At 41.9% G+C, this 24,255-nt stretch overlaps 1 long non-coding RNA gene across 2 annotated transcripts; it reads left to right on the forward strand.

The window, feature by feature from the left end:
* Window positions 1-1,107: 1,107 nt before the first annotated feature.
* LOC309374327 lies at window positions 1,108-6,791 on the forward strand. Of its 2 annotated transcripts, XR_014170526.1 has the most exons (4): window positions 1,108-1,380; window positions 1,776-1,887; window positions 5,361-5,499; window positions 6,437-6,791. It is a non-coding gene; the product is annotated as an uncharacterized lncRNA (long non-coding RNA). The 2 variants fall into 2 exon arrangements; XR_014170525.1 differs by having other exon boundaries at window positions 1,108-1,887.
* Window positions 6,792-24,255: the final 17,464 nt, after the last annotated feature.

Here is a 24,255-nt window from a genome sequence, read left to right on the forward strand (position 1 = left end):
GTTGCTCTTTAAATACCAAACTTTATTCCACATTTATTCTGGTGATGATAAAAGACAAGACATTTGCGATTGATTTGCATGCCTGAAGGAGCGTCTCCACCTCCATTGTTCAGCTTGGACACTGAGATCCAGCACTGAGGGCCTTCTGGCAGTTCTCACACCGCAAGAAGTGAAGTTACAACCGCAAGAAGTGAAGCTACAGGGAAGTGGGCAGAAGGCCTTCTCAGTAGTAGCACCCTTCCTGTGGAACGCCCTCCCATCAGATGTCAAGGAGATGAGTAATTTTATATCTTTTATGAGACATCTGAAGGCAGCCTTGTATAGTGAAGCTTTTTAAGGTTTAATGTTTTACTTTGTTTGTATACATGCTGGAAGCTGCCCAGAGTGGCTGGGGCAAACCAGTCAGATGGGTGGGGTACAAAATAGTAGTAGTAGTAGTAATAATAATAATAGTAATAGTAATTTTAAGGTGGCTGAAAAACAACAACATAGCAGACTCCTATAAAACACACACACAGTTTGCCCTTTGGGGAACGGCTTTGTACCTAGATACCTACACACACCTGTGTCACACACCTCAGTCACATTTCTTGGCGTCTTGAGGAAAATCCCAGAGAACGCCACACACACCTTGAAGTAAACAGTCTCTATCAGAGTAAGAATAGGGACAAAAGAGATCTCTTGGGTACTGCCTTCCATTTACTCTGTGTAACCTACTCACTTTCTTATCCTGCACCAGTGTTTACTCCACCTGTTTAAAGATACATTCATTACCAGCTCTCCTCCCATTTTGATGGCTAATCTAGCCTGGAAAAAAACTAAACTGATTGTTAACCTGACAACAGACAAGAGGCTTGCTGTGCAATTTTCTAACCATTAGGACAAGGGAGTGAACCTGTTTGTGTTTCAAGGAAATGTTTTGCGTGTCCACCCATTTAATCCAGGTTAAGGGTATTGTTCTGCATCTCAGTGCAGTCTTGGGTAAGTGGCATGATTATTGCTGGCATGGAGGGGTGGGGTGGGGGAACAGGAATTAGGGCAGTGCTTCATGTGGGTTCAGCCAAAGTCTGTGCTTTATATTAAAGAGAACAAAACAGGACTGGACAGAGTGTTCTGGGAAACTAATAATCAAATAGACTGCAGTCCACATTTGCTTTTGGGAATGTGATATAGAGGCATTACTTGGAGATTTTCTATTAAAAACGAAAAAAGCAACAGAGAAATCAAGGGAGCCTAATAATAGCTTCTTAACCACAGAAAGCGAGAAACAACATAGATACGATAATTGAATATGGTTTTGATCGTCAGAATCTGCCTTTATTCTACAGCTGTATTTTCGGATTTGAGACTTGATCCTGGCAGCCACGACGACAACTTTTTGTATGTAATTGCCTGCGTATTTGTTCATTCGAGAGTGTGTTCCGTTTCACTTTTTAGCCTTGCTGGATTTTAATAAGGCTGGGAGATCTTTGTTGTTGGTACTGCTGCTGGCTGTTGTCAATACAATCATCTTGCTTTTTTAACTATTTATATAATACGTTTAATTTCATTTGTTCAGATCCCAGTCCAGTAAAGCATGCATTTTGGATATGGATACTATTTCACTGCAGAGCTAGTAATTTTCAGTTTATGTGGCATTGTGGGACAGTGACGGCTGCCACCCAAACTACGGCAAGGCCTACACTTCCACATGCTCAAGCCTTTCCCTGTGGATTCCCTCTCTCCCAGTGAGCTCATGGACCTAACAGGCTGCTTCTTCTTGTATCTGGCTGCAGGTTCACTGGATTTTTTGCCTGACAACTTCCTTCCACCGCTGTTGAAAATTAAGATTCCTTGCTTGGCCTTCCTTAGCTTCTTGGAGCACCAAGCCTTCTTTTTCTCCAACAGGTGTGCCATGGTGTGAACGTACAGGCAGAACCTTATGCTGAAAAGCATTAGAAATGGAAGATTTTATTCTCCAAATCATTTGCAATTATTCAGTTTAATGTAATTGTTATCTGGATGCTTCAGGCGCTTTGGGGACACTGTGGTAGTCCGATGCAGGGGACTGTTCTCCAAAATATAATTTTCAATATGCGCTAAGATTCACAGGACATTGAAAATCATTGTTGAACATGCCATTAAAGGTCAAGGCCATTTTGGGCAAATTAACATAAGGATTATATTCAACACTCAGGAAGCAATTGTGCCATTTTTGATCGCACTGGGAAGACCTCATTTAGAACCCTGGGTTCAGGAGGTCTGAGCATTTTAATTCAAGAAAGGTGCTGACAAAGGAGAAAGGATTGAGAGGAGAGCTAGAAAATGATAAGAAGGTTAGGGGAGGGAGCAATTTCCCTTTCCCCTTCTGCACCTTCAGGTACAATATCTGAATTGTTTGTCTCTTGTAAAAATCAGCTAAATGCCCATTGAAAATACTTGACAATGAGCAGAATGGAACTGCAACGACACCTGCATGTTGTAAGGCTGGGATGGGGAACCTGGTGCCTTCCAGATGTGTTGCTGGATTTGAGCGTTCCTCCACCCAGGTCATCATGGCCAATTGGAGTCATGAGATCTGTAATCCAGCAACACCTGGAAAGCTGCAAAGTGATATGTGCAGGGCTAACTCAGGACATTTTGTCACTAGGGTAAAATGACAAGACAATATGTGTCCCCCTTCCGATTGGACTGGTAGCTGAATCTGACATCAGCACTGGTGATGGGGCAGCAGGCTGTATGGCAGGTTGTATGGCACTCACAACTTTCTCCTACAATACCTCCCCATAGCATCTGCTGTCCAGGGGGCTGCTGTATGCAAAAGTATATGTTGTGTGGGATGCCATATAACTACAGTGGTACCTCGGGTTACATATGCTTCAGGTTACATACGCTTCAGGTTACACACTCCGCTAACCTAGAAATAGTGCTTCAGGATAAGAACAGAAATTGTGCTCCGGTGGTGCGGCGGCAGCAGGAGGCCCCATTAGCTAAAGTGGTGCTTCAGGTTAAGAACAGTTTCAGGTTAAGTACGGACCTCTGGAACGAATTAAGTACTTAATCCGAGGTACCACTGTATACTGCTTCATATTTCAGCAGAAATCTCTAAACTTTTTCCATATCTCAACAAGAATGTACAGAACGTGGAAGCAAGGTTGCTTGTGGTGGGCAAACTGTCGTCAGCATATGATAGCATCTTTTTCGTGGGATTTGCATTGGCTGTCAATCAAGGTCACTGCATTCTGCCGGAGATTGTCTCCTGTAAAGTCCCTAAAATATCAGAAGCCCTCTCTACAGCAACTCAGAGCAGGACTTTCAAAGTTGGCTACTGCTGTTCTGTGGAGCAGCAGTTCTGTTGAGATATGACAGGCTCTCACTATCTCTATGTTCCGGAAACAATTGAAAATGTTTTTGTTTCAACAAGCTTTTCCAAGTAGACGGAAAGGTCATTGCTTTGGGTTTTGTTCTGCATTGTTTTCATGCCTGTACTTGGTTGTTCTTATACTATTTTCAAAAGCATTTTTGCTGTTTCTAAAGATGGAACATACATCACCCTTGGGAGATATATTATGGAAGGTGTTTCACAAAATGAATGAATAAATGATATATAATACAAATTCAACATCCAGTGTGCTACAGCTGTTAATAATAACAGATCCCATGTTTTAAGTAACATAATTAAGTAACAATAAGTATCTAAAGACAATGTAAGTTAGTAAAATAAATGGTGAAGGGGAGCAAATCATACGGAAAACATATGGTATATTTGGATGTGTCTGTTAAATTTGTAATATGGATCACAATCCTAACACAGTTCCAAAGAAACCTGTCTGCCGAGTGCCTAAACCACTACCAGGCAGTCCAAACAGCGATCCAATTTCTAAATGATAAGAACATGTATGCTGGAGAAGACCACATGTGGTAAGCAAAAGTGGAGAGACACTAACGTACCTGGCTTATTGGCTTTGCTTTTCTCTGTTTTTTTTTTTTTAATTTCACGTAACTATCCAGAACTAGAGTGAAATCCTATATCCTGTAATTTATTAGATTAACCTTTCAGAAACTGCTTTTAATTAGAACACTGGGAAACCTCTCTTCACTTGCTGCCAAATTGTTTTTTTTAAAAAAAATCACACAAAAGGGGAAACAAATTAAACAGAGAGAAATGTTCCATTTTGGATTTTGGTCACTCTGTAAGAAATCCTATCAACAACAGAATTCTGCAGTGGGATTCATGGTGCATCTACAGTGGTACCTCGGGTTACATACGCTTCAGATTACATACGCTTCAGGTTACAGACTCCGCTAACCCAGAAATAGTACCTTGGGTTAAGAACTTTGCTTCAGAGAGTTCTGTTTGAGAACAGAAATCGTGCTCTGGCGGTGCTGCAGCAGCAGCGGGAGGCCCCATTAGCTAAAGTGGTGCTTCAGGTTAAGAATAGTTTCAGGTTAAGAATGGCCCTCTGGAACGAATTAAGTACTTAACCCGAGGTACCACTGTACTTGTTTGTCCACTACACTGAGAAACCTATTTTTAACAGAATGCAATACACACACACACATACACAATGATAATTATCAAAGTATAAGAGTATCTGAGTGGTTGAAATAGCGACATGTAGCAAGGAGTCTTGATTTTTTATAATAATAATTGCTTTGTGTGCCCATGTCTAATCTTGCCCATTTCTAAAATTTATTTATTGGTGTGTGTTTTTCTTCTTGTAAATCTACCAAAGAATAAAATGAAATCAAATCGGGATTAAGGTTAAGAGGGCATGCACACTGTGTCCTGTTGATGTCATGGTCATGGCACTTGCCCTTCATCTGATAGGAAATGTTCTGTGGGGGGTGGGCACACACAAAAATGGGTGGCTGGGGAGGGTCAGTTGGGGGCAGTGAGAGAGAAATGTCGCTGTTTTCATCTGAGGAACATTGGAGGGTGTGTGCTTTGTCCGTACAAGTAGATCTTCAAAACAATGCGACAGCTACCTTTCAGCTGAGAATAAATCTACGTGCTTGAAAGACAGGCAAGTAGCATTAGCTCATCATGACTGCAGATGAGCCCTGGCTACCTTGGGATAATTGAATCGTAAAATAATTCAGCATGATCTAGCCATTTGTCTGTGATACGTTTTGAGTGTGCAGCTATGTACATTATGCCAAGGAAAAACTGGGCTGGCTTTTCACTGAAGGAAATTGTATTTTTTAAGAGAGAGAGAGAGCGAGGGAGAGAACTTGCTTTGTAAAGAACTTCTTCAGCGATGGAAGGAAAATGTCACCACATCCTCTGAACAGCAACATACTGTACAGGCCCACTTCCGTGCCAAAGAATGAACAGAGATAAGAGAACAGTGGGCAATGTTTATCCTTGTTCCTTTCAGCTCCTCACAGCTGTGTAGAGCCTGGTCATCATTACCAACAAATGAAAAGGAATGGAAACATTAACTCTGTGGAATCTTTGAAGAAGCTGGTGGCAATGAAGTTAAGAAAGCATTAACAATGGAAAGCATTTAGGAAAAGGTCAGCGCTCAGATTAATGTATGCTCTCGCTACTGGGCTGCTTCGGGGCTAAGATGTGCTCGCACTATAGATGAAGGGACCAGTTTAGGGATGTAGTTAGTCACGGGCTTCCTTCTGTGAGACTGAGGACTGTAGCCGCTTGATGAAAATAATTACCACTACCATTCTTTGCTGCCTTTCATGGCTCCGATGGGAAACCGGCTAATGCTGCTGCTTCCTTTCTTAGGAATGTGCTTCTCTCTTCCCACCAGCAGGCCAGCCTTGATCCTTGGTAGATTTGAGAGAGCAGGATAAGGTATCCATGGGACCTCCAATAGTTTTGTTGTGCTGCAAAGGGACTGGTCACCATGTTCATATAGATACCAATGAGTGTTGCTATGGGCAATGATGATGAGGCAAACACAACACACACACACACACACACACAACACCAAGCTACGTCACTGCTTGATTTGCTATTCAGACCACTCTTGAGCACTGAAGCAGTGGCCATCTGCCAGTGTTTGTAATAGGAGGTCAGTATGCACTGACATTCAATAAATTGGTATTATATGCCTCAGATTTGTGCTTTATGGGTTCTACATTCTTTCAGAAATATGAGCCTTGAATGGAATTGTGATTGAAAATCCACATAGACAAATTTATGTCCAAAGACAAGCAGATGGTTGCATTGTCTATCTATAAATAATAACGTTATTTAACCAGAGAAATGGTTTGACATGCTCATTGAAAGTAATGGGACTTAGGTTCAGTCCTAGGCACATCATTCAGCTCAATGAGACTTATTTCTGAGTACATGCAGGTCCCATGTTTCAAAAACAGTGTGTTCCCACTACATTGATTGTTAGACGAGTGTTCGGATAACAAGCTGACAATTTTCATTATTTCCTATGGGAACATTCCTAATCTGTGATCTCTCTCCCCTCTCCTAACATAGTTTCTTCCTGAAATGGCTGCAGCCAACCAGCAAAAGAGAGACAATGGAAAAACCTATTTGCCTTATCTATCCTGCTCTCTGATTTATCCAATCTCTCTCTCCCCCTTCCCTCTCTCCATGGTTTTTGCCTGAAAATGACTGCCGTCAACTGGCAAAGCAGAAACAAGTAAGGAAGTGGGCAAACTCTGGCTGTTTGGATATCTGAATTAGCCATGTGTGTAGCAATGTTTCGGCATAATTATTCATGTTCGGATAAGTGAATTTCCACATATCGAGCTTTCAGAAAGCAGGACCTGTTCTTTGCAAACAAGCTTATTGGTCTGACAAAATTATGCTTTCCATTTAAACTCATTTATTTGGGATTCACTCTTTTTATATTTATTTATTTTTAATGCAATATTTCCTTGAAAACTGAGACATTGGAACAAAATCTGGTACTCATGTTTGGAACACAATTCTAGATTTAAAGTAGAAATATCAGCTTGATCTCTGCACCTATTTTCAAAGGAAAGGGACAGGAAAATGCAAAATGCACCGCAATGAAAGACTGAAAATGAAAATTTAATAATTACCATTTAAATGTATTGATGATTAGCTCCCTTTGTCCTGAGAAAGATTTTAAGATACTAGGCTCCCCACTCCTCCCCAGTTCATAAAGAAAACATATAGCTCATAGTGAATATACCTATTAATAGAAAAGCCAGTAAAATACATTTCAAAATGTACTAGTGTGAATCAAGAAATAGGACTGTCATTTCATTTCTTTTCTTTTTGACAGATCACATTATTTCCTTCATTAGGTTTGGGTTCAACTCCCATCTACAACGTAAATAAAATTCAGGGTACATTCACTGTTTTATTAATTGACGTTCCATGTCGGGTAGCAGCTCTATTCCACATTTCTGTGATGTGAACTTGTCACAGAGTTCACACAATTATTATTTCTCAAGTTATTCCTGTGGAAAACCACTCGTACTTTCACTCTGAAAAAATATATATATTTGAGAGTACCAGGGACTTCTCAAGACTGGAGTGGTGGGGGGAAGCATTTCTTACACTTTTTATTAGATTTTGACCTAGGAATGTGCCCAGCACATTATTAAGATCCTATACATGACGAAACAGCAGCAGACATTGATTCAGTTGGACCAGTGCTATCAGTGGATCTGGGAACTGAATTTGACCAGGGAATGAATGGGATCACCCTCTGTTAAAGGTAAAGGTACCCCTGACCATTAGGTCCAGTCATGGCCGACTCTAGGGTTGCGGCACTCATCTCGCTTTATTGGCCAAGGGAGCCAGCATACAGCTTCCGGGACATGTGACCAGCATGACTAAGGTGCTTCTGGCGAACCAGAGCAGCGCACGGAAACGTCATTTACCTTCCCGCCAGAACGGTACCTATTTATCTACTTGCACTTTTGACGTGCATTCGAACTGCTAGGTTGGCAGGAGCAGGGACCGAGCAACGGGAGCTCACCCCATCGGGGGATTCGAACTGCCAACCTTCTGATCGGCAAGTCCTCAGCTCTGTGGCTAAACCCACAGCGCTATCCGTGTCCCCATCCTCTGTTAGGAATGGGCAAAATCTGTCAGTTTTAGCAGATTGAATCCATTGTAAGTCATTCTCAGAGTATATACTCTGAAATTGCTCGGCATGTCTAACTTAGGTCCATACGTTTCATAGAATCATAGAATGGTAGAGTTGGAAGGGACCACGGGGGTCATCGAGTCCAACCCTCAAACCCACGGCCCTGAAATTAAGAGTCTCATGCTTACTCTGAGCAGAATTTAGTTGGTACAATCCAGTTTCTAAATTGTAAGTTCAGTTTGCCACATTTTTGCATCAGTTTGTGATTTTCATTCTCTAAAAAAAAGTTCTCATGAAATTCACCCACATCTCAATGTGTATATTTACTAATACACCAATTTTTTAAAGCAGTTTTGCCGAATACACGCTTCTGTATGATTTTTCACAAAGATCAGTAACATAGGAGCCAACTTCATGGGGCTGAGTTCCCTTTGCCCCCCTCCATAAGTATTTGAGGGGGTTGCCCCCAAGTTGATGTGCATTGCCATTCAAATGGTGTGTGTGAACCATGACTTGTGAGTGATTATGCGGGGCAGAGCTCGCTTAGCAAATCCCTCCCCCATATTTTATTTAAGTTGGCACCCCTGATCAGTAATAATGCTAGGCTGCCATAATGTGGATCTCAGTTTTGTTGTCGTTTAGTCGTGTCCGACTCTTCATGACCCCATGGACCAGCGCACGCCAGGCACTTCTGTCTTCCACTGCCTCCCGCAATTTGGTCAAACTCATGCTGGTAGCTTCGAAAACACTATCCAACCATCTTGTCCTCGGTCGTCCCCTTCTCCTTGTGCCCTCCATCTTTCCCAACATCAGGGTCTTCTCCAGGGAGTCTTCTCTTCTCATGAGGTGGCCAAAGTATTGGAGCCTCAGCTTCAGGATCTGTCCTTCCAGTGAGCACTCAGGGCTGATTTCCTTAAGAATGGATAGGTTTGATCTTCTTGCAGTCCATGGGACTCCAGCAGTCCAGCACCATAATTCAAAAGCATCAATACTGTAAATACACATACTTATCAGGGAGGTGGAAGATGACACCAAGCCATAAGCGGGGCTCCTAGGGGCCGAAGTACTCCCCCCATGTTTTTTGGGGGCCAGGCCCCCTCAATGTTCAGAGGGTGTTCGGCTCCACCCCCTGGCTCCCTGTGACATCACACATGCTATGTCAGGACGTTGTGTCGGACCCCCCTCAGTTGTGCTGATTCCTCTGCAGCAAGAAGTGTTATAGTTTTGTTCCAGGCTTTTTTCTAGCCGGAACTCAACAGAACTCAGGTAGGTGCCATTGCCATTATAAGAGAACAAGGGAGGCACTCAGGGTGAGTTCTGTCACCTCTTTTTCTAGAAAAATAGCACTGGCTTTTGGTTTTGTTTTGTTTTTTAACCATCTTCAATTTTTTAAAAAACTTTTTATTTATATTTTTCAGATTTATACATTTCACTGATTTTACAATCATTTTGACACTTCAAAACTTGACTTCCTTTCCCCACTTTCTGCAGTTCCTGAAATTTATTTTCAATCTATTCTCTATATTCTCTGAACTTCATTTGTTCATGTATTCCTCTTCTTTAAATATATATTCTTATGTAACTACAGGTTATTTACAAGAACCTTGCCAATGTTTTTATCTGTTTACAATTTACCTGTAAATATTCAATAAACCAATTCCATTCTTGTATAAAAGTTTGTTATCTTGATTTCTTATTCTTCTGGTAAGTTTTGCCATTTCTGCATATTCCATAAGTTTTTGTGTACATTCTTCCTTTGCTGGTAATTCTTCTTTCCATTTTGGGGCAAGTAACATTCGCATACAGTGGTACCTCGGGTTAAGTACTTAATTCGTTCCGGAGGTCTGAAACTGTTCTTAACCTGAAGCAACCACTTTAGCTAATGGGGCCTCCCGCTGCCGCCATGCTGCTGGAGCACAATTTCTGTTCTCATCCTGAAGCAAAGTTCTTAACCCGACGTACTATTTCTGGGTTAGCGGAGTGTGTAACCTGAAGCGTCTGTAATCTGAAGCGTATGTAACCCGAGGTACCACTGTATATGAATAAGTTTCTATACGTTTTTGGCAGTTCTGTCCCTATAATTCCCAAGACTGGCTTTTGTTGATCGGTGAGAAAGTGTAACCCCACAGGGAAGGGATGGTGGCTGGAAAAAAGTGGAGAAAAAGAAGGGGAAATGGAGGATGGGGGGCGGGGGAATAGTAGCCGAGTCAAAAGAGGGGATTGCAAGCTCCTGATAGGCCTTAATAAATGATTGGTGGCTTGTGGTTGGCTTAAAAGGTCACAAGTTGTACAGACCTATTGGACAAAGATGGTGCCTGTTCTGCTACCACTGCCAGTTCTTTCTCCTTTCCCTTTCTTCTCCCGCCAACCTTACTGAGCAGGCTGGGGGTGCAGCTCACGGTTAGGTGACCGCCTTTTCGCTATCGGCTTTCAGCAGGGCTTAATAGTCATTTCTCTATGACCCTCTATGGAGGGTAAATTTTAATACTCGTATGACTTGAGGTTTCTTGGACTGCGGCGAGGAATGGGAGTGTCACCTGCTATTTGCTTGTTTGTCACACATTGCGACTCAGCCCTGGCAGGCTGAACAGAGGGAAACCTAACAAGTTCTGTATGGCTCACTGCTTATCAGGAGCAGGCACCAGCAGCCATATTGCAGGTCAGCAAAACAAAGAAACAACAAAAAGAGGCCTTTTGTGAGGGATGAAAAGGGTTTGGAAGTGTCTGAGCTGCAGAGTCACTGCTGCTGCCAGTGACTTCTTGACTGCATTCGTTTTTGAAAAACCATTTTTTTAAAAAATACAGAGATACCTCGGGTTACAGATGCTTAAAGTTACAGACGCTTCAGGTTACAGATGCTTCAGTTTACAGACACTTCAGGTTACAGACTCCGCTAACCCAGAAATAGTGCTTCAGGTTAAGAACTTTGCTTCAGGATGAGAACAGAAATCATGTGGCGGCAGTGGGAGGTCCCATTAGCTAAAGTGGTACCTCAGGTTAAGAACAGTTTCAGGTTAAGAACGGACCGGAATGAATTAAGTTCTTAACCTGAGGTACCACACACACACTCTGTGTGTGTGTGTGTGTGTGTGTGTGTATATTGCCTGCAGGCAGATGTTTGTCACTGGGTCCTTCCCAAAATCTCTATTTTAATGGCCTTTTAAAAAGCTTGTATAAACTTTAGGCGCAGTCTGTGCAAAAAGTGACCCTTTCTTGAGAGAAATGAATCAAGTTTATAATACTGGAGCCTCGCAGCTTGTAAAGTGAGATAAGAGTCTGTCAGTGCTTTCATTACTCAGGCACAAATTTCCTTTACAATCTGCACTGTAGTCTTTACTGTTCCAGCATGGCATTCCTATTCTCCTTTTCAGTAGGCTACGTTTATTTTGCCTGCTACAATCCCAGTTATGGGAGATAATGGAACAAATGAGAAATGGTTTCATACACCAAAAACTCTATTATAAAGCCTCAAAGGGGTTTGGGCCTTACATTTCCAAAACAGTTTGCCTAGAAGTAAGTGGCATTGAAATCTGTGGGACTTACTTCTGAGAAAACAGGGTTAGGAGGACTGTGCAGTAAGAGTCCAATTCCTTTGCCCCATTACATACCCTCTAACATTTCTCCTATGAAAACAAGGATGTCCTATTTAATAATAATAATAATAATAATAATAATAATAATAATAATACCCAGTCTACCTGCCTGGGTTGCCCCAACCGCTCTGGGTGGCTTCCAACATATTAAAACATAATAATACTTTAAACATTAAGAAAATGTCAATATACAGGGCTGCCTTCAGATATCTTCTAAAGGTTGTATAGTTACATATCTCTTTCGCTCGGGAGTTCCATAACTCCATACCCTCCAACATTTCTCTGATGAAAATAGGGACATCCTAAGGAAAAGTGGGAAAAGTTGCACAGGCATTAAAACTTGGGTTAGTGCTGAAAATTCCTAAATTTTTGGTATAGAAACTCAAGAATGGCTGAAGAAAGCCATGCGGTTTGAGCTTGAGCAACCAGCTCAAACCTCATTATATGCTGAGTTTCTCAGGCAGACTGGAAGGAGAATCAATTACAGTAAGCTATGATCCAAACCTGTGCATTAACCTGCAAGGCAAATAGGTAAAGCTAAAGCTAATGGAACCCTGGATAATTAAGTCCAGTCAAAGGCGACTATAGGGTGCGGCGCTCATCTTGTTTTCAGGTCGAGGAAGCAGACGTTTGTCCACAGATAGCTTTCCTGGTCATGTGGCCAGCATGATGAAACCACTTCTAGCACAATGGAACACTGTGGCGGAAACCAGAGCGCACAGAAACGCTGTTTACCTTCCCACCACAGTGGTACCTATTTATCTACTTGCACTGGCATACTTTCGAATTGCTAGGTTGGCAGAAGCTGGGAAGCTAGTCCCTCTCAAGGTGAGGGGAAGTGGATATTGCTAAGCCTAGCAGGAAAGCTTAGTCTGTGGTATTAACCCCTTCGTGTTAATTAGATTTTCCATAAGCATGTTGGTTATATGAGACTGATTATCCCACAGATTATATATCTCAGTGGAACAGTTCTGCCAAAAGACAGTTTCAAATCCCTGTTTAATGAGCTCCTAATCACCTCATACTGTATCTTTCAATGAATATATTTGCTATAGCAAAAAAAGAACCCTGTTACTTTCTGTATAATCAAATTTTGCTTTGGCCACAGCCACACAGTTCCGACCCAAGACAACTTTCTGCCTGATGTGGAGTTCAAAGGGACCCTCTCCTCTCCCCACTGAGTCCCAGCTAAGACCCTTATAAGTTTTCCCTGCGTCCTTATGATACCAATCCCAGTCTTCTTCTGCCCCCTCTCATGGTATCAACTAAAGCAGGTTCTTTTATCCTGCTGCTTTGCAAGAATGGCCCTGTGGTCACATGCCAGGTTTGGCATGAATCAGGGACAAAAAATGTCTGTGTACACACTACCATATTAAAATGCAGCTGGGGCATTATTATTTTTCCAGTTCGGACCAAAACTGGTTTGGAGAGTAGTGCAGCAACATGCAGTATGTTATAAGAAACAGCAGGTTAGATACATCCTAGATGTGGATTGTGTCTACTGTTGTGTGTACACTCTTCCAAAACCAACAGTGGGAGCACACTGGATGCAGAGTAAATAAATGGGAGTGTGTGGCCACAGTCCTATGCTTGGGGTCCTTGTTCTCCAGTCTTTGTGTCTGTGTGCACTTTCTGCTTTACCATGCAGTATTTCCAGCGGATGAAACCGAGATCTGATACTCTGCTGACACCCAGTATTAAGTGCTCAGGTACTGAGTGTACAATGAGAACGCAATGAGAGCAGCATCCTGTAATCTACTCGTAGATGTTCCTTCTCTCTTTCTCCCATCCCCCACCCCTTCCCACCCCCATTCCAGGAGCCTATTAAATTAATGAGACAGAAGTCAGTGCGCTGCAGCAGTCAACATGTTATTGGTGGTATAGCTCTGGTGCCGTTACAATGTGCCTGTTTTTTCTCCTGGGACATTTAATTTCCGCTTCTCAAATGAGCTGCAAAGCTGTGAAGCCTGGCAGTGTTCTTTCTAGACACTCTGTGATGCAGATAATGAGGGTACTGATAGGTGCCTAGGAGACTGTGATGGCTCTAAGCACAGCTATGGTCTGATAATGCTTTATGCCAGTAGTGTCACAGCGGAACCACTATCATCCCTCAAGGAATGGTTCATCTTTATGTGTAATGCAGCAGCTGTCACCTAAATGGCTAATGGGGAAGCAAAGTAGAACCTTACTGCTAGTAATTTTGTCACTTAATAATTTTTAAGAGGATCAAACTTCAGGAACGCCTGCAAATTCTAACAGAAGTCTCCCTCCCTCCTTGCCTCCCCAGCACCGCCCTCCCCTCCAAATCCCACACTTTTGCTATTATGATTTTGTTTGCAGTGGATTAAATGTAAATTGAGAAATCTGTGATACGACTCTGTGCAGATCTAATTTAGTATAATTTGAATAGCCAAGTAATTAAAATGTATTATAGGTTGAAGATGCTGAGATGGTGGAGTGCCTGCATTTAAGAGGAAGATTTATTGGGCTCGCAGCAACCACGGTGAACCTTCTACAACCACATTAGCTAACATCTGTCAAGATGCAGGGCCGTGAGATGTATGCATGCACCAAGTGTGCGTCCGTACGGGGTTCGAGCCGCAAAAAAACCGGGACGTGGAGTGCGGTTTTGCAAAAGGGGCTGTGCAATAATGTTCCGTGTGCCTCTGTGAACATATAGAACTGAATTATAGCCTTGCACCACGCTTGTTTGTACAGCGAAAAATAAATCTGTGGCATCCATACATATACTGCTTATACATACTCATCCATTTTAATTAATGTTGGACTCCCACAGCGCCGCAACTGCCATTTCGTTTGGTTTCAGCAGCTAGGTAATAACAATAAGGATAATAATGGAACAATTGACACAAACGATGTCATTGTTGACATTGTACCAGCAGCTTTCCATGCCAGATATTTTGTTTGCTGGTTGTTGTTGTTTTTTAACTTTTAGTGTAGAAGATGAAAGGAGTTGGTTTGGGAGGAAGGGGCATTGCGATTCTGGACAGGAACCAAATTTGTTTTGATCATCCCTCCAGACGGGCTCAGGGACTTATACATTTTATGCTGGGGAGATTGTGCAGATAGCAGTGCTGGAATGTGTATGCCCAGAATTTGTCCGCGGAGTGGGGAGGCAAGGGACAGAGCGAGAGAGCCTAAAATTCAGCAATAGTATTACTAGGATAAATGAAAGCCACACCAAGGGAGCCAAATGAGCATCCAAGATCATTTATATATTTGCAGTGACTGAAATCATCTCACATTAAGCAATCTTTTCAGTTTGGAAAAACATATTTAGAAGGTGGTGTATGATAAGGCAGAAACTAGCTTACTCAGAGGCTTAGTTGGGGCAGCAGACTAAGCAGATTTGCACCATTGCAGCTTCTCATTTGTTCTGTATCCGGAGCCTAATATTGTAAAGTAATGAATACTACTGGTAAGGAAGAAGAAAAGTGGAAACACATAGTATTGGACAGCAATAGTTAACAAATCCCCCACCCCACCCCCACCTGTCAATGTCATAACAATGCTTAAGCAGAAGCCATCTAAGTTTGGGAGAACAAGGAATTCTAGCAGCAGTATCTCATAAAGGTCTACAATGATTTTGACTGAGTGATTTTTGGTGTGGAGGAAAGGGGCGGGGAGACTGCTGAGCATATAGATGACTAGTTACTTTACTGTGATTCAATATGCAATATAAGGCAATGAGGAGATCAGGAAAATACCACTAAAGTCAAAGTAAATGCATTTCCCGGTATAATAGAAGTTTGGCATTCTGCAAAGTTGAAGCATTTTTCACTATGGTGGGTGTTCTGTATTTGGCAAGTGATTTCCTATTCTGTGGGTGCAGAGGAAATTCAGAGACTGAACAACAGGTATGGGCCAGTGCCTTATTAAAAGTCAATGGTGTAAGGCAGGACAATTTGGGGCAGTGGACTCCCATGTGGTTCCACTCATCTGAGGGGCTTGTTTACCATTGCGCTCACTTAGGCCTATCAAAATGGCGCCAGAAGCTTATTGTGGAAATTTAGCATCATCTAGGTCTGCTGCAGGATTAATGACTAGGATCTCAGAATCCTATGAAACAAGTGCCACATGCAGAAGATCAAAAGGTTTATCCTATGTTGACTCATCCAGAATGACTATCTGTCCCTGGGTCCATACTCACTAAAACAAACATGATTTGATTCCTCGGTTCACCCATAGGTTTTGCTGGCAAGATGGGAAGATACAATGACTTTGAGTATAATACAGCTAAAGGGCATTAAGCATAACTAATGTACACAATTGATACTTTTGAATTATGGTGCTGGAGGAGACTCTTGAGAGCCCCATGGACTGCAAGAAGATAAAACCTATCCATTCTTAAGGAAAACAGCCCTGAGTGCTCACTGGAAGAACAGATCCTGAAGCTGAGGCTCCAATACTTTGGCCATATCATGAGAAGAAAAGACTCCCTGGAAAAGACCCTGATGTTGGGAAAGATGGAGGGCACAAGGAGAAGGGGATGACAGAGGACAAGATGGTTGGACAGTGTTCTCGAAGCTACCAGCATGAGTTTGAACAAGCTGCGGGAGGCAGTGGAAGACAGGAGTGCCTGGCGTGCTCTGGTCCAGGGGTCATGAAGAGTGGGACATGACTAAACAACTAAACAACAATGTACACAATGCAGTCTTGAGTAGGGATGGATGAATCTGTCAACTTTTGGTTCTCTCAGGTCCTACGTTTTCCAACCTTAAAATCAATTCTCCACATTTCTACAGTAATTTGTGATTATTATTTTTTAAAAAACACCCAAAACTTATGATAATTCTTCAGCATTTTAGTGTGCATTTTTCCTGAATGGTCTGAATTGGTACTTTCTGTCCAATGCAAATACCTAGCACAGGAGTTCGGATCCGGACTAGGACTGTGAGGGTGAAGGATAAATGCCCCTGTCAAAGTCCCAATATAGACAGCTGCTTACTTTTTCAAAAGTTGTTCACACTGTTCCTAGCTTGAGTCCAATAGTGCAGCTGGCTGTATCTGTTTTAAGGGCAAATAGCTATAGCCCTGGGCTGAGAAAATTCTGGGCAATGATTCTGAAAACATGACTGGATTTTCTCCGGATCCTGAAAATATGCTTTAAAAACATTATCCTCAGCCTCTCCCATTATGCTTCATCCTGTCCCCATGAAGGAAGCCCTAAACATGCACACCTGTCCTTGTGTGTACCGCATTGGACTAATGGCAAACATGCAACATCTCGGGGGCATTGCCAGTGAACATATCAGTGTCCGGGTAGAGAAGGGCTAGCCTTGCTACCACCAGCAGTGCTGGTTGCCCACTGGTACCAAATGTCACAATATGGCTTCTGTGTCCTCCTTATGCAAATCACTGTAGCACATTGTGTGTGTCGGAAAATGCCACTCTGGGCACTAGTAGTTATAAATGGTAAGCGAGGGATCATTTACATGAGCACAGATGTTCGTGTCACTGGAGGAAAGAGAAAAGCAACATATGCACATAAAACCAGTTTAAACTAGTCTTATGCCACCTTTGCTGTTAACTCCAGTAATGCCAATGCCTCTGATTATTGTTAGAAGTATACTGCCAGTATACCATTATCTTATTGCATAACATTGCATCTCCACAAATTTCTGTTTTGGAAGCATTCACACAATCAAGAGTACATTTTGGGTTGTGCATATAGGACATTTTTGTACATAACCCTGGGAACACTTGAATTATGAACTTGCTACACACACACACACACACACACACACACACACACAGCCTTTGTTCTTCTACCTATGAAGGCAACAAACCTTTTTTTAAAAAAAGGATATCTAGGTAAACAGGAGGACTAACAGTCAATTGTCTGCATATCTTTGGCTCGCTCCATAAATATTCTGTAAACAGCCAATTGATTATTTGATCTGGATCAAAAATGAAGGCTGTGTTCTAGTCCCTCATAATTTTAAGTCCCTACTATGGATTATCAGTTTTGTTTCTTTTACTAGTCACTGGGGGGGGGGCAATAATTCTGCAGAATTATGAGAGTACACAAATTATTGCATAGTTTTAGTTACTATTCATGGGGTATAAATGATATTTCACATTGTAAGTCAGCCCCTGGCCTTCACTGTTAACTGTAAGTTGTAATTGTTGTACTTTTACACACTAGGAAACATTTTTTCTTCTAATAAACTAACACATCATGCCTTCCGTTTTTCTGCCACTAGTTTCCATCTGTTATATTTTTAGGACACTCTAGGATTGCCATCTCTGAGTTTTCACTGATTACATGGTATTTGCTTTTCTCCTGCAATTTTCCCAGCCATTTCCCAGCTTGTTGCATTTGTTTGTTTTTCCCTGCCATTTTTAATCTCTGCATTATTTCTCCTGGTTGCGGCTCGGGGTGCTCTGCCCAAGTTCGCTGCTTTATCACTCCAGATGAAAATCCCAAATATTGAGCAGCCCTGGTAAACTGTACAGGAAACCCGCAACTTATGCACATTTAACTTGTGTGCATTCAGCTTTATGTGCCTGGCAATTAAAAAAAAAAATGAAAAGGAGCAGAAAGTGGGCAGGGTTCCAGGAAAAAATAACTTTGGCAATCCCACCTGCCATTGAATGCAATGGATTTTGACTATACAGTGGTGCCCCGCAAGACGAATGCCTCGCAAGACGGAAAACTCGCTAGACGAAAGGGTTTTCCGTTTTATGAGCTGCTTTGCAAGACGAATTTCCCTAGGGGCTTGCTTCGCAAGACAAAAATGTCTTGCAAGTTTGTTTCCTTTTTCTTAACACTGTTAATACAGTTGCGACTTGACTTCGAGGAGCAACTCATAGAACGCAGTGTACATAGTAGCCTTTTTTGAGGTTTTTAAAGACTCTGGTGATTTTTGAAGCTTTTCCAAAACTTCTTTTGCAGCCATTTGGTAAGTTAAGCTTTTAAAACTTTTTTGGAGGGTTTTTGGATTTTGCGTTGGGGTGTTTGGAATTCAAGGACTTGTTGTTGGGGAGGGGTTTGCAAGAATCTGGAAGCTTGTGTGTTTTTTCTGCATTTTTATGATTTTCTGTGACCATTGGGGCACTCTGCTGTTTTTTTTTTAAATTCTGGATTTGAATTTCTGTGTGCTGGGTGGCTGGTGGAACAGTTGGGGAGGGGTTTGCAAGAATCTGGAAGCTTGTGGTTTTTTTTCTGCATTTTTATGATTTTCTGTGACCATTGGGCCACTCTGCTGTTTTTTTTAAAAAATCTGGGTTTGAATTTTGAAATGCTCTTTACAATATGTGCAACTTTAAAGAGCACTTAATAAACTCTTGTTGTACCAAATTTGGCTTTGTTTGGACTTTTTTTGACCATAGGAACGCATTAATTGATTTTCAATGCATTCCTATGGGATTTCGTGCTTCGCAAGACAAAAAATTCGCAGAACGAATTAATTTCGTCTTGCGAGGCACCACTGTACACAATTTTGGCTTTAGGTGCAATCCATCAAACCTAACCCCTGCACAAGTGGTGGGGTTACGGTACTTAAGACCCTGGCACACTTTAGGTCGAGCCAGTGTGACACATTACTGGCTTCCATTTTAAAAGTAAAGAGCTTCATTCTGGGAGTCAGAAAAGCTAATTTGTAGTACTTGGTATGTGTTTTCCTTTGTCACCTAAACAGTAAAACCTAGACCTTCCTAACTAGCTGATGATAGGCCAATTATCTTTTATGCAAATATAGACACTCTCCTGTGAGTGGTGGGGAGGGAGAGATTGAACTCCAAGTGCTCTGATAGCCTAAGGATAAGCATATTTCTACCATTTGCATTCGCTGGTTGTTGTTCCAATGAAGCAAGCCAGTTCTAGGTTTCTTATTTTCTGGACATTGCAAAAATCTCAAAATGTTGTTGTTGTTGTTTACTAGGTTTCAAAAATTTCACATATACACTCCAAAACATTTTCCCTTCCTGTTTTCCATGGTGTTTTTAATTTCTCTCCCTTCCTGCATGCTATAGTTATATTCTAATCACCATACAATAATCTCTAATTCCTTCTGTTGCTCATAGTCCAAATCCTGCTCACAAATTCATCATACTATAATATTTCTTTAGGTGTTCTGAGAAAGGCTTCTGTTCTTCCACAAAACAACCCTCATGATAATTTTATAATTTATACCCCACCCATCTGGCTGGGTTTCCCCAGATGCTTTGGGCGGTTTCTAGCACATAAAAAAATAACATTAGCCATTTAAAATATCCTCATACAGGGTTGCCTTCAGATGTCTTCTGAAAGCCAGATAGTTGTTTATTTTCTTGACATCTGATGGGAGGGCATTCCACAGGGCAGGCACCACTACTGAAAAGGCCCCCTGCCTGGTTCCCTGTAACCTCACTTCTCGCAGTGAGGGAACCGCCAGGAGGTCCTCGGCGCTGGACCTCAGTGTCCGGGCTGAATGATGGAGATGGAGATGCTCCTTCAGGTATACAGGACCAAGGCTATTTAAGGCTTTCAAAGTCAGCACCAACACTTGGAATTGTGCTCGGAAACGTACAGGGAGCCAATGCAGATCTCTCAGGACCGGGATTATATGGTCTCGGTGGCCACTCCCAGTTACAAGTTTAGCTGCCGCATTCTGGATTAATTGCAGTTTCTGAGTCACCTTCAAAGGTAGCCCCACGTAGAGCGCATTGCAGTAGTCCAAGCAGGAGATAAGTAGAGCATGCACCACTCTGACGAGACAGTCTGCAGGCAGGTAGGGTCTCAGCCTGCGTACCAGATGGAGCTAGTAAACAGCTGCCCTGGACACAAAATTGACCTGTGGCTCCATGGATGGCTGTGAGTCCAAAATGACTCCCCCCAAAACAGTACTTCTGTCTTGTCAGGATTCAACCTCATTCTGTTAGCCGCCATCCATCCTCCAACCGCCTCCAGACACTCTCACAGGACATTCACTGCCTTCACTGGTTCCGATTTAAAAGAGAGGTAGTCCAACCACATCTAGAGTGAACCACATTACCTATCCCTGACACAATCTATTTTCTAAGTAGTTGTGATGAAGTGAAAATATCAGCTGATGGGCACTGCCTTCATACAATATTGCTACTACTACTTAGCATTTATATATTCCTTTAGCATTTTCAAAGTGCTTTGCATACATTATCATGTTATAATCCTCACAACAACCCTGTCACTTATGTCCGTGTGATTATCCTATATTTCGGGGAACAATCATACAAGGCCTGTGCCTAAGGCTACCAAGTCAGTTCGTGGCAGAGGCACAATTTGAACCTCTTGATTTACATCTCAGTGCCTTAACACCAGCTATAAATAATTCCTAGGCATCACACCTACCCATGTGTCTTGCCCCCAGCATAGCCACTAACATTTGATTCATTTGTCCATCACACAACAGTTACAACTATGTCTGTTGCCACAGTGTAGCCAAAGCACTTGTTTGAAATGGCTACAGCCATAAAACAGATTTAGCAGATTTTCATTGCACCAAATATCAGCTGATTTGCTTATTATTAGAATAAATGACATAGATTAGTGTCAGGCATTTGCAACAATGAAGAACTTACAGAAAGCCTGCATGGCTCATTAGACTCTTGTTGCATACCAAAGAGGGTCAGACCTTATTATAAAGGGGAGAGGATAAAGCCAGGAACCTACCAAATATCTAAGTATAAAGAGCAGTAATAAATTTCTTTATTAAACAATAAAAAAATAAACATAGGAAATTATTTATAATAATTGTATGACCTTGAAATCACTGAGGAATGTGTCTGTACCAGTGCTGGACTTAAAGGGAGAAAGTTAAACTCAAATATATTGTTAGCTATTGATTTACCGGTAACAGCTAGTTTCCCCCTAAAAATGGCAGAGCTGTGCCATCTGGACACAATCCATTTTCACATGGATAAGGATTCCCTGCAGAATCAATGGAACCCTCTTTCCTCGATTGCCATCCTTGGTGAAGGGTGCCAACATTACTAAAATATTAAGGGGGGGGCTCAGGTAAGCTCTACCCCACATAATCAAGCAGCACACATACAATATTTGCCCCTCAAATAATTTATGAAGGGAATGAAGGGACCTCAGCCACTACGAGTTGGCTCCTATGTTCTTGGTTGACACGCTGCCCATCACAGAACATTGATCGTGGCATAGATGGGAAGGCCCATGTGTGCTCCTTACGTCCAGCCAGGTATTTCTCTTCTCTCCCGCATCCCAACACCTTAGGTATGTGGTGTAATGGCCATGGACTGCACTCTGTGTGACCAACAGACAGTGGGCGGGAAGGAGAAAGGAAACAGAACATTGAATCATTTGTCTGCCCCTTCTTGGGATAGACTGGGCTGGATCTAGACTTAGTCATGCTTAGAGTAGCCCCACTGAAATCATGATTCATAAGCCCTGTTGCTTTCAGTCTTCTACACTAAGCATGACTTAATGAGTCTGCATTCCACGCATCGATACCTTCTTTAATTTATTGTTTTAGTCTAGTATTCCTCCAATTACATCAATAATGTGTGGAAACATTCTCAACCCATGATAAGTCCCACCTGAATCAGCTCCCGCAAGGTAGATGTTTGCATTACACTGTCATGTACTAAACTCATTGGCATCAGTTTTGGTATACCTGCAGAAATGTAGCCTGCACATGACTATCTTCCTATGTTGGAACTCAGTGCATGTTTATTTTACCATGACACTGGATTTTCTGATGGTGCATCAAAGTGATTCTGTGTCACACAGGTAAATGTTTTGGTATATTTATACAAACTGATGTTCTAAATATGAGGTGTCGTGACAAAATTCGGAGCTCAGCATGTGGCCAAAGAATATGTGAGACCAAACTGCATGCCTGGTTTGCAAATCAGCTCACGCTGATCTTCTCACTATTCAATCCACCTTTTAGCATTTTGGGCATCATGAAAAATTTGGGTCAGTTTAGAAGCCTGTGTTTGACTGTTTGACTGTGTACTAAACTCTTGTATCTGTTCAACCCACATTCTACATAAGCCAGTTTGGTTGTGCAAATTGATCTGGTTCCTAGAAGGAAATGGAACTACTTATTGGTTCGTAATGGTAAAAGTAAGAATTATTATTTATTTTATAGATTTTTATCCTGTTTTTTCAGGAGAATATCCCCACAAAGCAGCACACAAAGTATGAAATGAAACAGCATACAATAGCATGAAATTGAACCATATGCAATAACAATGTAAAACACAATTTAAAATGTTAAGCACCCAATAACTTTAAAATAGCCAGCCTATAAAAATAGCCCAGTGCAATCAGCACACACACAGATAAAATAAAATAAATCAAGCCAGTACCACCATTACTACAGACATTAAAATAACTGCATAAAAGCAACAGAGAACAAGTGTATCTCAGGCCTGCTTAAGAACTTGCAGGAATGGGGGTTGCCTGGTCTTGTTTAGAATTGAGTTCCACAGAAGAAGGGCCACTACAGAGAAGGCTTTGTTCCAACTGCCTGCCAGCCGGGTTGTTCTTATAGACAAGCACACAAACGGGGCCTCAGAGACAGATCATAAAGTGAGGGCAGGCAGATATGAGTGAAGTAACCCCAACATTTAGGACTTTCAAAGGTCATCACTAACACTTCAACTTGGACCTGGAAATGTGTTGTCAACCAGTGCAACCAGTACAATGCATATATTCTTTCTGCCTGCCACTAATATGTACTTAGGGGCCACATTTTGCACCATCTGCTATGTCCTTGGGAGTAGGAATACTTTCAATTATAAATTTAAAAGAACCTCCTGTTTAAATGAAGGTGTTTCCCGCTCCTTGCTGGTGCCGCAGGTCTGTGTGTTGCATTTCTTGGCTTAAAAATGCACCCACATGATTAGCATTTTGCTCGTTGGAAGCATTAATCAATAAAAGCAATGCCCTATAAACAAAACAAAATGAAAACACGATGGCTGCATTTTAATGCCCTAAGCAGAGCTTTGCAGGGCAAGATGTTTCTATGCAGACATTGTAATCTAAAGAGGATCAAAAAGCACAGGGATGAAGGTAGAAGAAATGTTCAAGGCTGAATGCACACAGGGAACTATTTAATATTGTCTGGTATGAGGAGCTGTATTTTGAGTATTTTATTTCAACGCTTAAAATAATTTGTCTGACTACAAGATGAAGGATGTGTTTTCTAGCTCGCATCCTGGATGTCAGTATCTTGAGATACGAAACTTGTAGTCAGAAGCAGCTCCAGGTGAGAGGGAACCCCTGGCAAAATGCCATCTGATGCTGTCTATCATTGTGGGTCCCCTTTGACATCACTGCCCCACCCTGGGAAGCTAACTGGCAGTGACATATGACGGGCAGCAGCAATGCCGCAGTCTGTGTCAAGCAGCCGCAATCTGCTACCCCTTTTAAATTTCCTGCACTTTCTAATGTTGCACTTCTCCAGGATGCTGTGGGAAATTTAAACTGATGTATGACTTCCCAATGTTATTCTGTTCTGACTACAGTGATACCTTGGTTTACGAACTTAATCTGTTCCGGAAGTCTGTTCTTAAACCAAAGCGTTCTTAAACCAAGGCGTGCTTTCCCATAGCAGCGGCAGACTCAATTTACAAATGGAACACACTCAACGGAAAACAGAACATGTTCTCTTTCC

Source organism: Podarcis melisellensis (genome assembly GCF_964234715.1).
Source record: "Podarcis melisellensis genome assembly, chromosome: 7".
In the NCBI taxonomy this organism is placed as follows: Eukaryota; Metazoa; Chordata; class Lepidosauria; order Squamata; family Lacertidae; genus Podarcis; species Podarcis melisellensis.